Below are 11,866 nucleotides of genomic sequence, written 5' to 3' on the forward strand. Positions count from 1 at the left end.
TAAGATGTTTTGTGAATACAGGCCGTGATCATTTTGTCCCTGTCTTCAGTGTCTAAAAAGATATAAACCACTTAATAAATTTCACGTGGCCAATCTGTTTTAATTATGAAAGTTATGTTATTATGAAATGGTTTAGCTATTTTATAAAGTTTTTTAAATATCATGGGTTTGAAATTACAGGAGGGTGAGTTAATATGTCATTTTTGTAGAAATTAAGTAGAAGGTGAAGTGTTTAGTAGTGCATAAAGATAATCATTACTAAATGGAATGCATCCTATATTTGTGTAATTAACTTCATTTGTGACGTTGTTTTCAAGTATGAGAAACATTATAACCAAAAGATCTTACAGCATATACATAATAGATTAAAAAAAGTTAATATTGAACTTGATCTCTAACAATAGAATCCTGACCTCTGGTGGTCAACTTTTGAAGTTTCAGGAATGGATTTGTCAGCTGTTGGTAGTTGCCTTGTATGAAACACAACCATTGAAACTCAACCAATAACATGCTCACCCTGCTGAAAAAAAAAACAGCTAAAACCAGCCTAGGCTGGTCGTAGCTGGTTTAAGCCAGAAGTTGCTGGTTTTAGCTGTCTCCCAAATTTGCCAGGCTGGGAAAGTGGCCAAAACCCCTCTAAAACCAGCCTGCTGATCAGCTATGACCAACTAAAACCAGCCAACCAGACTAGGCTTGGTTACATTACAAAATAAAAAGCGTTTTACAGATTTAGAACAACTTGTGAATAATCAATTTCACTTCTGAGCCAATTATGTGAGAAATAATGTACATATAATGTATCGCCTCCATACCAACAAAAATAACGCCGACACAAAGCGGACTGCAACTTTATTATACATCCGCTTAAAAAGATAGACTAAATATGTGCATAATATAAACTATTGACTGAATTATCAGCATACAGCTTGAGAAAGAACACAACATAAAAAATGACCCAGCAATGACACAAACTTACAAAATATTGAAACATTTATTTATTATTATACAGCGATTGCATTTCTTTCGCCTTCGGCAGTTGTGCCGCTTTCGGAGTTTTTTTTTTTTAATTGATCTTCAAGGCTGCAGAATGATATGCGCATTTTCCTGGACAAAAGCCGCCAATTTTCTGTTGTCAATAATACTCTAGCAATGTATGAAGGTACTCCCAAACAAGCAGCATTTGTTGGTAAAAAAAAAAAAAAAAAAAGAGGGTAAAAACAGCAAATCTCCGCAACCAACTAAAAACCGCGAAAATCTTCCATGATCATGATGAGGTAAATGTTACCCCGATGAACAATGTTTCAAATTGTTCAGCTTGTAAGGGCACATTTAGCCGAACATTGCAGTGCTTAATGAGTGATTTGAATAAAGTATAATATTCGATATCGCCTCACAGAACTCGAGAAAAGCCCGCGAAAATCCTCGCAGAACAGGACTTAGAGCATCAGATCAGATCAACGGCGGGAACGTATGTACGTCAAAAAGCTATTTATGTAATAGTGAAAATAAATGTAGTTTGTTACAAAACACTCACTGTCATGTTGCATGTGGTGCAGTAATGTTTGCGGATGAGTAATGATCAGATTAACACTAATCCCGCCTTCCATTTTTACTGCCATTGTTATTAGACCCACTGTAAAAACATTAAAAGCACATATGCCACAACTTTGGTAGTTTTTCCCTTCCGAATACAGAGTTTTGTCGGGTCTTAAAACCTTGTATTGTTTTATCTTTGTTATACATTTGTTTTACGTCCTTAAATCAAGATATATTTACAGGAGATTTCATTTTCGGATAAATTGAACAAAATTAAGTAAATTTATGTCTAAAACAAGAATGAATACCTGTCAAATGGTATGAAAACATGTGACCCCTTAAATTAGGTAGTTTCTTTCTGATCCCATTGGCAGATATTTGTCCTTTTTTGACTATTAACTTTGTTCATTTGGAGTAACTTCACAGAAAACACTGGTAAACAAGGAAAACAAGGTAAATATATTGGGGAAGAAATGGAATAGAAATTGGTCAGAAGTAGTAGGCCTATTTTTAAACTTTGAAGTGTTGCAAATAACTTATTGTGTTCCCAAAGCAAATTGGTTATGCATTTGGTCACTATAGCAAATACACATGATATAATGCTGATGATTAGTCAAGTTTCATTCTCTTTGTTCAAACACTAGAGGGAGTGATGCCTCTGACGTAAAGTGAACAACTAGACAGGACATCAATGCCTTAGTACCCTATTGATGCTTCCTTTATTCGGACACAGACCAAAATCAAGCAGGATGAAAATGACGTATCAGTCCTCGGACGGCACCACTAGAACAGAGGACAGCTTGTGGGAATTACAGGTGGAAGTATCAGATATTTGTTAAAGCAAAATCAATAAATGAACCAAATGTGACCCTGGACCACAAAACCAGTCATAAGGTTAAATTTTACAAAACTGAGATGTATAAATCATATGAAAGCTCAATAGATAAGCTTTCTATTGATGTCTGGTTTGTAAGGATAGGACAATATTTGGCCGAGATACATCTATTTGAAAATCTGGAATCTGAGGGTGCAAAAAAATCAAAATGCTGAGAAAATCACCTTTAAATTGTCCAAATTAAGTTCTTAACAATGCATATTACTAATCAAAAATTACATTTTGATATATTTATAGTAGGAATTTGACAAAAAATCTTAATGGAACATGATCTTTACTTAATTTGCTAATGCTTTTTGGCATAAATACAAATAAAATACAAATATACCCCAGCGACTTAAGACTGGTTTTGTGCTCCAGGGTCACAAATGGTACAGCAATGCATCTTGGATTATTAATATTTATTCAGAAATTTACCCAAACTTCAACAAACAACAAAAAACTTGTGCTTTGTTTTCTCAGTTCCTTTCCTTCCATCATAGATGTGAATATGACTTAAGAACAAGTTTGGCAATCTAGGATTTAAACAAGTACTGATCAGTCTTAGTTTTCAGTTTCAGATTAGATCACTGTGAGCAAATTTACAACCAGTCTTTAAGAAAAAATAATAGATGACTAATTTACAGACTAGTCTAAGCAGTTCGTGCAGGCGTCCACAGGAAGCATGATTCATGAGAGGAAATGTTGCCTACAAACCATCTTAATAATTTACATGAATGATGGAATCATTTACATGAAGATATTTTGAGAAATAGCCCTGTGTTCTTTTGATTCATGAAATGAAAACCAATGGAGTTTGTTGTTGTATGATTCCCAACATTCTTCAGCACATCTTCTTTTATATTCTCAGTAAAAAGTAAATCATACAATTTTGGAACGGCATGAGAGTTTAATTGATTGATTTATTGAAGGAAATCCCTTTAATGAATGTAATTATTGTAATTACCCGTCAGCTATTCATTCAGTGATCAGTAATTCCCATGGCTTACCCAGTGTTCTGTGACAAATGTGTTTTTATATAATTGTGAGTATGATTTTGACTGATTTTCCTGTTGCGACATCAGCAGCAGTCATCGATGAAGGCGGCAGTGCTCAGTGTTATGATGAATATGACGGGGTTCCTCTGGGTTCGGCTCTGAACCGACAGTCATGCCGTCCAACCGGTTTGTCAAGTTGAAACGAACAAAAAAAATGGAACCGCCAACTATTTTGAGAACTCGAGTGACGGAGAGAACAACTGGGGGAAAGCTGACAGAATGGAGGTATGTTGACTTGTTGGCAGAAGAGAGCGTTTTATACTTGTTTTTAGGAAAACAAACCCTTAGTTTAATGTGTGGAGATCACATGGAGATTATTTAACTACAATTATGATGACATTGTGATGTACGTCTGTTACAATGAGCATGAACAGGTGAGTAATGTATGTTTAGTAGCTTTATATATTCAGCTCTGTCACATGAAAACAGTGAGAGCGGACTGAAGATGCTGTCATCTTCTTCTGTTACACCCTCAACATCTGAACTGTAAGCAAGTGACTCAAACCAGTGTCTGTAATGGCACTTTTAGAGATTTTTTCATTGTAGAAAGATATTTGAAGGAGTAAACGCATGTTGCAGTTAATCTCTCTTCTTATTACAACCGCATTCTCAGTTCATAAGTGATTTTGTAGGCAGTGGACTACTGTAAGTTCAGTCTTATTAATTATTAATTACAGTGCTAGTATGCCAAGGTGGGTTTGATTCTTAGGAACTCTGTGTTACGTCAAGCCGCTGTCAGACACAACATAAACAGAGCAGGACAATGTAATGATCTCAATAGGGGTGTTTATTAATAAGTTTTGAGTCAGTTTGACCCACAACACATTTTTGAGTCAGTTATCCGGCTGAAACTGTGGGGCTTTTTCTCATTTGGCTTCATGAACATGTCAGCAAACTTTACAGGCTCTAGAAGATACTGGTCAATTTGTAATTATATATATCCGAATTTGGCATAGAACCGAACCCATCTGATCTTGGTGTTGCAGGCGACATGCTGTAGCTTCAAGAAAGGAGAAAAAAAAATTATATACCTTTTCAAAATATAAAAATTTGAAAAACAAGAAAAAAAAATAGATAGATAGATAGATAGATAGATAGATAGATAGATAGATAGATAGATAGATAGATAGATAGATAGATAGATAGATAGATTTTTTTAATGTAAAATTAATTACTTCTTTTTAAAAAACGTGTTTTTTTGTATTTTGGTATTTTTTGGTAAACTTTTTTGTATTATTTTTCTTTGTTTTATTTATAAATCTATTTAGGGTTTAGTTTTTGTACTTTTTAAAAATATATATTTTATTTTATTTATATTTTATACCTTTTCAAAATATAAAATTAAAAAACAATTAAAAATATATATATAAAAAAACAATATATATAATTTTTTTAAATGTAAAATGTATTAATTTATTTAAAAAATACGTGTATTTTTGTATTGGTATTTATTTTGTAAACTTTTTTGTATTATTTTGTTTTTCTTTGTTTTATTTATAAATCTATTTAGGGTTTAGTTTTTGTACTTTTTTTTTTATTATTTTGTTTTCCATAGTGGGATTTTTTAATTTGGGGTCAGTTTGACCCTAAACATATAACTTTTGCTTGGAATCAAACCCATGATCTTGCGAGCACCATGTTGTACTGTACTGTAGCTGTACTGTACCTGTATTTTTGCATTACTATTACTATAACTATTATTTATTTATTTTTTTGTTATTTGTAAAAAAAAGTTTTAATAGGTTTTAAACCATTTTATTTTTTATTTGTTTTGTTTTGATTTTTGAAACCATTTAGGCTCATTTTGACCCTAAAAGAAGTATTTTTTTTAATGGAATTGGAACCAATGGTCTTGGTATTGCGATAAACATGCTGTACTTTTGTGATTTAGGAAAACACACACACACACACACACACACACACACACACACTCACAACTATAAACACCTATAAAAAATAATTTAAATAATTAAATGACTGTTTAGAATGATTGCATTTAGTGAAAAACTAATCTTTTTTCTAGGGTCTTTTTCAGTTTTACTTTTTTTTAAAATCAGTTTTAATATCCTGTTTTGGTAAAGTGTGAAAAGCCTTTATTTTGAAAGTTTACTGTTTTAACAATGTTTTTTTTATTTTTATCTTTTTAACATTTTTTTTTTCACAGTGTTATTTCACAGTGTAGACTCTGAACATAACAATCATACAGTCAAACCAAAAATTATTCAGACACCAGATATAATTTTTTTATATTTTTTTACTAGCAGGTACAGAACGCCTGAAGATTCCCTAAAATTATTCATACGGTGAAGTAAAACAGAAAAAATTTAAGACCAAAAATGTGTCACTTTTACCTGAGCATGTTTGGTTACATACCTTTCTATCAAACTTATCTGACATTATCAAGATGAATTTGTTTAGGTGACACAGTTTAACTCTGAGTTCATATTTTATAACCATTTCCCAAACTATAGTGAATAAACTGTGACAATGTAACGTTGAAGGTGTCTGAATACATTTCAGTTAGACTGTACCAAGAATTTTATTTTGCATTATATTGTTTTGCATAATATTAAATTATCAGTATTCAATTCTTTAAACATGTTCTTGCATTTTTATTATTATTATTATTATTATTATTATTATTATTATTATTTATTTTATTTGTAATTTATTATAAATGGGTTAACTGTTTAAATAATTTATTTTGTATTATTTAGTTTTTTATAGTGGGATTTTTGAATCCATTTATTATCAATTAGACTCTAAATGGACTTTTTGCTTGGAATTAGACCCATAATCTTGGCGTTGGTTTTATGGAAAATGCTTCTACAAACATAATTTTCTTAATTAGCAATTTTGTTGTTCAGTAAAAATCTTAAACAAGATAAATTCCTTTCGATTTTTTTTTTCAACGTAAATCTAAGCAAATTTGTTGAGATTTACAGTTTAAAAATCTCTTAAATATTTTTGCATTTTAAAACGGCTGTTTTCTATGTGACTCTATGTTAAAATGTAATTTATTTCTGTGATCAAAGCTGAATTTTCAGCATTATTACTCCAGACTTCAGTGCTTCAGAAATCATTCTCACATGTTTATTTATTATTATTATTATTATTATTATTATTATTATTATTATTATCAGTGTTGAAAACAGTTGCGCTGCACAATATTTTTATGGAAACTAGTATGTATTTTATTTTACAGGATTCACAGATGAATAGAAAGTTCAAAAGAACAGCATTTATTTGAAATAGAAATCTTTTATGACATTATAAATGTCTCTACTCTCACTTTTAATCAATTGAATGTGTCCTTGATGAGAAAAAGTATTAAATCCTTTCACAAAATTTCCACAAGAAAACCCCAAGAATTTTAACATAATGAAAATCATAATGTGACGCACGATGAGAGCAACAAAGTACAAAGTTTTGAATGAATATTTAATTCCTTAAGTTTAAGGCTCATGCTAAATTTAATACTGAGGGAAGTCATTGAGATGACCTTCGGTGTGAGTTACAGGGAAAATAAGGGATGAGTTTATGGAAAACAATGTCATAGGAAAAGGCCAGATATGCAAATAAACGCTTGGTAAATGTACAAAGACTGTATGACAGTGATCCGGAGACATAGAGACAGACAGAGGAGGCAACAATGAAGGTTTCCACAAAGAAACATTCATAGGTAATGCATTTTCTGAGATATTTCTTCTTTAGTTGATGGTGTTTGTGCGAGTCTAGGCTGCTGTGTCGTATGGCTCAGGGTTTTATTTCACTACATTCTGGAGTTGCATCAGAGCGCGACTGCCAGAGAATTCTAGACGCGTGATGAATAGACACACAACCCACCGTTGAGTGTTTTTCAGGGAGGCCTGGACGAGCCCCACAGCTCTCCTTTGATATAATGTGAACAGGGAAGATCATATCCAGCCATTATAAAAGTAAATACAGCCCTTTGTTCGCCATTGACTCATGCTCTATTGTACGAGTCTTTGTGAACGTCGGTGACGCACTGATTCAAAAGAGAGCGAGAAAGAGAAGTGCTCTGATCCCAGATCAGCGTTAGATGGAAGTGTTACATAATGTTAATGTTAATTAATTTATTAGCAATTTTGTTGTTCAGTAAAAAACTATAAAAAGATAAAGTATTGGCATTTTTTCCAGCATGAATCTAAGCAAAACTGTTTTTGAATCCATTAAGGGTCAGTTTTTGCTTAGAATTGAACCCTTGATCCTGTTCAGTTTTTCATGGTGGGATTTTTTAATCCATTTAAGTTCAGTTTGATCATAAACAGAATTTTTGTTGGAATCGAACCCTTGAACTTGCCGTTGCGAGCACCATTCTGTACTGTACTGTTTTGTAGCTTCAAGAAAGCAAAGAAAAATTTTAAAATGATCATAATATTTAAAAAAATATAAAATTATTACTATTCATTTTTTAAACGTGTGTTTTTGTATTATTGTTATTATTATTTCTTCTTTTTGTAATTTATGAGAAGTACACTGCAAAAAAAAATGCTTTTCTTACTTAGATTTTTTTGTCTTGTTTCCAGCCAAAATATCTAAAAATTCTTAAATCAAGAAGGATTTTCTAGACAAGTAAAAGTTATTTTCTTGTTTTCAGAAAAAAAAAGTCCAAATTAAGTGAGTTTTGGCTTAGAACAAGCTAAATAATCTGCCAATGGGGCAAGAAAAATAATCTTATTTCAAACAGAAAACAAGATTATTTTTCTTACCCCATTGGCAGATTATTTTGATTGCTTCAAGCAAAAATGCACTTAATTTTGACTTGTTTTTTATGAAAACATGACAATAATGTTGACTCGTCAAAAAATCCTTCTTGATTTAAGAATTTGTAGATATTTCGGTTGGAAACAAGACAAAGATCTAAGTAAGAAACTTGCTGTTTAAACCTTTTTTTCTTCTTCTTGTATTTAGTTATTTATTGTGGGATTTTTGAATCCATTTAGGTTCAATTTGACCCTTAACATAGAATTTTTGCTTGGAATCGCACCCATGATCTTGGTGTTGGTTTTATGGAAAGTGCTTCTACAAACATAATTGTCTTCATTTTGTTGTTCAGTAAAATACTTAAACAAGATAAATTCAAGTATTGGCTTTTTTCAGTGTAAACCTAAGCAAATATGTTGAGATTTACTGTTTAAAAAACGATTTGGGGTTTTAAAGTTAGTAAAAAATCTCCTCTGCTCACCAAGAAAAAAGTTAAAATATTATTGAAATTTAAAAAAGTAGTTTTCTATATGAATATCTGTTAAAATGTAATTTATTTCTGTGATCAAATCTGAATTTTCAGCATCATTTATTCAGACTTCACTGTCACATTATCCTTCAGAAATCATTCTGCTGCACAACATTTCTGTGGAAACTGGGATGTATTTTGATTTCCAGGATTCACAGATGCGTCCTTGATGAGTAAAAGTTTTCATTTCTTCCATAAAATTATTTTGAATGGTACTTTACTCAAAAAAAATTCTCTGAAAATCATTCTTCTTTATTGGCAACTAAGATTTTTTTTTTGTTTGTTTGTTTGTTTGTTTGTCTTTTGGCAATGTATGAGCTAGAAAAGTAGTTTGACATAAAAACTGAAGAATCAAAATGGGATTGGAATCAAAGTATTGCTCTACTTCAAAGACGCCATTGTGTGTGTGTGTGTGTGTGTGTGTGTGTGTGTGTGTGTGTGTGTGTGTGTGTGTGTGTGTGTGTGTGTGTGTGTGTGTGTGTGTGTGTGTGTGTGTGTGTGTGTGTGTGTGTGTGTGTGTGTGTGTGTGTGTGTGTGTGTGCGTGCGCGTGTGTGTGTGTGTGTGTGTGTGTGTGTGTGTGTGTGTGTGTGTGTGTACCTGGTATTCATCACGTTATGGGGACCAAATGTCCCCACAAGGATAGGAATACCAGTAAATTTTGACCTTGTGGGGACATTTCTCAGGTCCCCATGAGGAAACAGGCTTATAAATCATGCACAATGAGTTTTTTTGATGAAGTAAAAGTTTGCACAATCTCCTGTGAGGGCTAGGTTTAGGTGTAGGGTAGGTGTAGGACGATAGAAAATACGGTTTGTTCAGTATGAAAACCATTACGCCTATGGAATGTCCCCATAAAACATGTAAACCCAACATGTGTGTGTGTGTGTGTGTGTGTGTGTGTGTGTGTGTGTGTGTGTGTGTGTGTGTGTGTGTGTGTGTGTGTGTGTGTGTGTGTGTGTGTGTGTGTGTGTGTGTGTGTGTGTGTGTGTTTGTTATTGGGTGTTTCTGCTTGGATAACAGACATATGGTTACACAGGTGTGTGTGTTTGTAAGAAATATTCGCTGTATCCAGTTGATCCTGCTCACCTGAATTCACTTTGAACGTGACAGAAGCCAGTTTGTGTTTGTTGTTTTGTAGACTCTCTATAAATATTCCTGCTTCCTCAGATTTCTTCTTCTGTTCTTATTTGAAGTGTTGGTGTTTGTTTGTTGGTTTTTAGATCTCGAAACATTAAAAGAATAATATGAGGTGCTTTTGTTAACGGTTGAATATTGAACTTTGCCTCCCGGTGCTTTAGGGAAATGAGTGCATTTGCATGTTTTGTTGTAACCGTTTGGAGTTCCTGTTCCTGTTGTCATATTGTTCATGTTTTTACATAACCTACTGTTTACTCCTGCTATTTACCAGACACGTTTACATTCTTAAAAGTAAATGTTTCCAAAGGTTGTTCTCCTAGTGATGCAGTAGGAACCTCTTTTTTTTCCCTTAGTTTGAAGGTTTTGTGGAAATGGAAAAATCCATGGATGTTAAAGATTCTTTAAGCATATCCATCAATGCCAACTAAAACCTTTATTTTTCAGAGTGTTATGTAACATACAGTGCACTCGATGAGAAATATAAAGGTGTTAGTTTACTTTAGACTCTAGTCCTGCAGCTTTTGGTTTGGCTCTGAAATGACATGTTTCGCATTGCATTTCTTGTGCGCAAGGCATCCAAACCTGTCCTGATGTCACATACAGCTGTTATTTTCAGTGACTTAAAGTAGACTTTTCCCAGTTTTGTAGCAACAATATAGAAGAAACTTTTTTTGGTGAAAAAAACCTTTTAGTGAACAAGCTTTAATGAACAAAATGAACATTTGTTGCATTTTTACTCACCCTTAGGCCATCCAAATGTTTGTTTTGTCATCTAAAAACATTTGGAGAATGTGTCATTCCATCACTGTCTCACCAATGGATCCTCTGCAGTGAATGGGTGCCGTCAGAATGAGAGTCCAAACAACTGATAAATACATCACAACAATCCACAAGCGATCCACACCACTCCAGTCCATCAGTTCACATCTGGAGAAGACAAAAGCTGAAACAAATCCATCATTAAGAAATGTGTAATGTCTAAAACAATTCATAATAACACTTCCTCCAGTGAACAAGTCCATCTCCTGTTGTCGCTTTTACATCAAAATCCAGCCACATATTTGTTTAGAGCTGTTTTGGCTTGTAAGTGATGCTTTATCTGTGCAGATTTCTCTCCTGATTCGGACCAGACCACTGTTTCACTGGAGGAAGCATTATTATGGACTTGTATTTTAGATAAAAACATCTTAATGATGGATTTGTTACAGCTTTGTCTTCTCAAAATGTTAACCGATGTACTGGATTATTTGTGGATTATTGTGATGTTTTTATCAGCTGTTTGGACTCTCATTCTGACGGCACCCATTCTCCGCAGAGGATCCATTGGTGAGACCGTGATGGAATGTTACATGCAGTTTTTTTTTCATTTGTATGAACTATTTCTTTAGAATTGCATTTTTCCTTACATTTTTCTGTTATAAAGAACCTTTTATCCAATGGAAAGGTTCAAAAGATGTTAGCACTTCTTAATGGGAACCATCAATACCAATAAAGAGCCTTAGTTCTTAAGTGTTGCAGAAAAGCTTCTTCAGATGAACAAAATATCCTTCAAACTGGGAAAAAATGCTTCTTTTAAGAGTTGATAAATAAAAGTCTTTGTGGAACCACACTGCAAAAAAAAAAAAAAAATGTTTTGTTTTGTTTTGTTTTACTTTGATTTTGTGTCTTGTTTTCAGCCAAAATATCTAAAAAAAAAAATTAAATCAAGAAAAATCTTAAAAACCTGTTTGAAATAAAATCTTATTTCAAACAGCTAACAAGATTATTTTTCTTACCCCATTGGCAGATTATTTAGCTTGTTTCAAGCAAAAACAAGGAAATCTTCTTGATTTAAGAATTTGTAAATATTCTGGCTGGAAAATCTAAGTAAAAAAAAAAAATTTACAGTGCAATAAATGGTACTTTGATTTTTTGTCTTGTTTACAGCCAAAATATCTAAAAATTCTTAAATCAAGAAGTAAAAATTATTGTCTTGTTTTCAGAAAAAAAACTAATCAAAATTA

This window comes from Garra rufa, chromosome 3, assembly GCF_049309525.1.
Source record: "Garra rufa chromosome 3, GarRuf1.0, whole genome shotgun sequence".
NCBI lineage: Eukaryota > Metazoa > Chordata > Actinopteri > Cypriniformes > Cyprinidae > Garra > Garra rufa.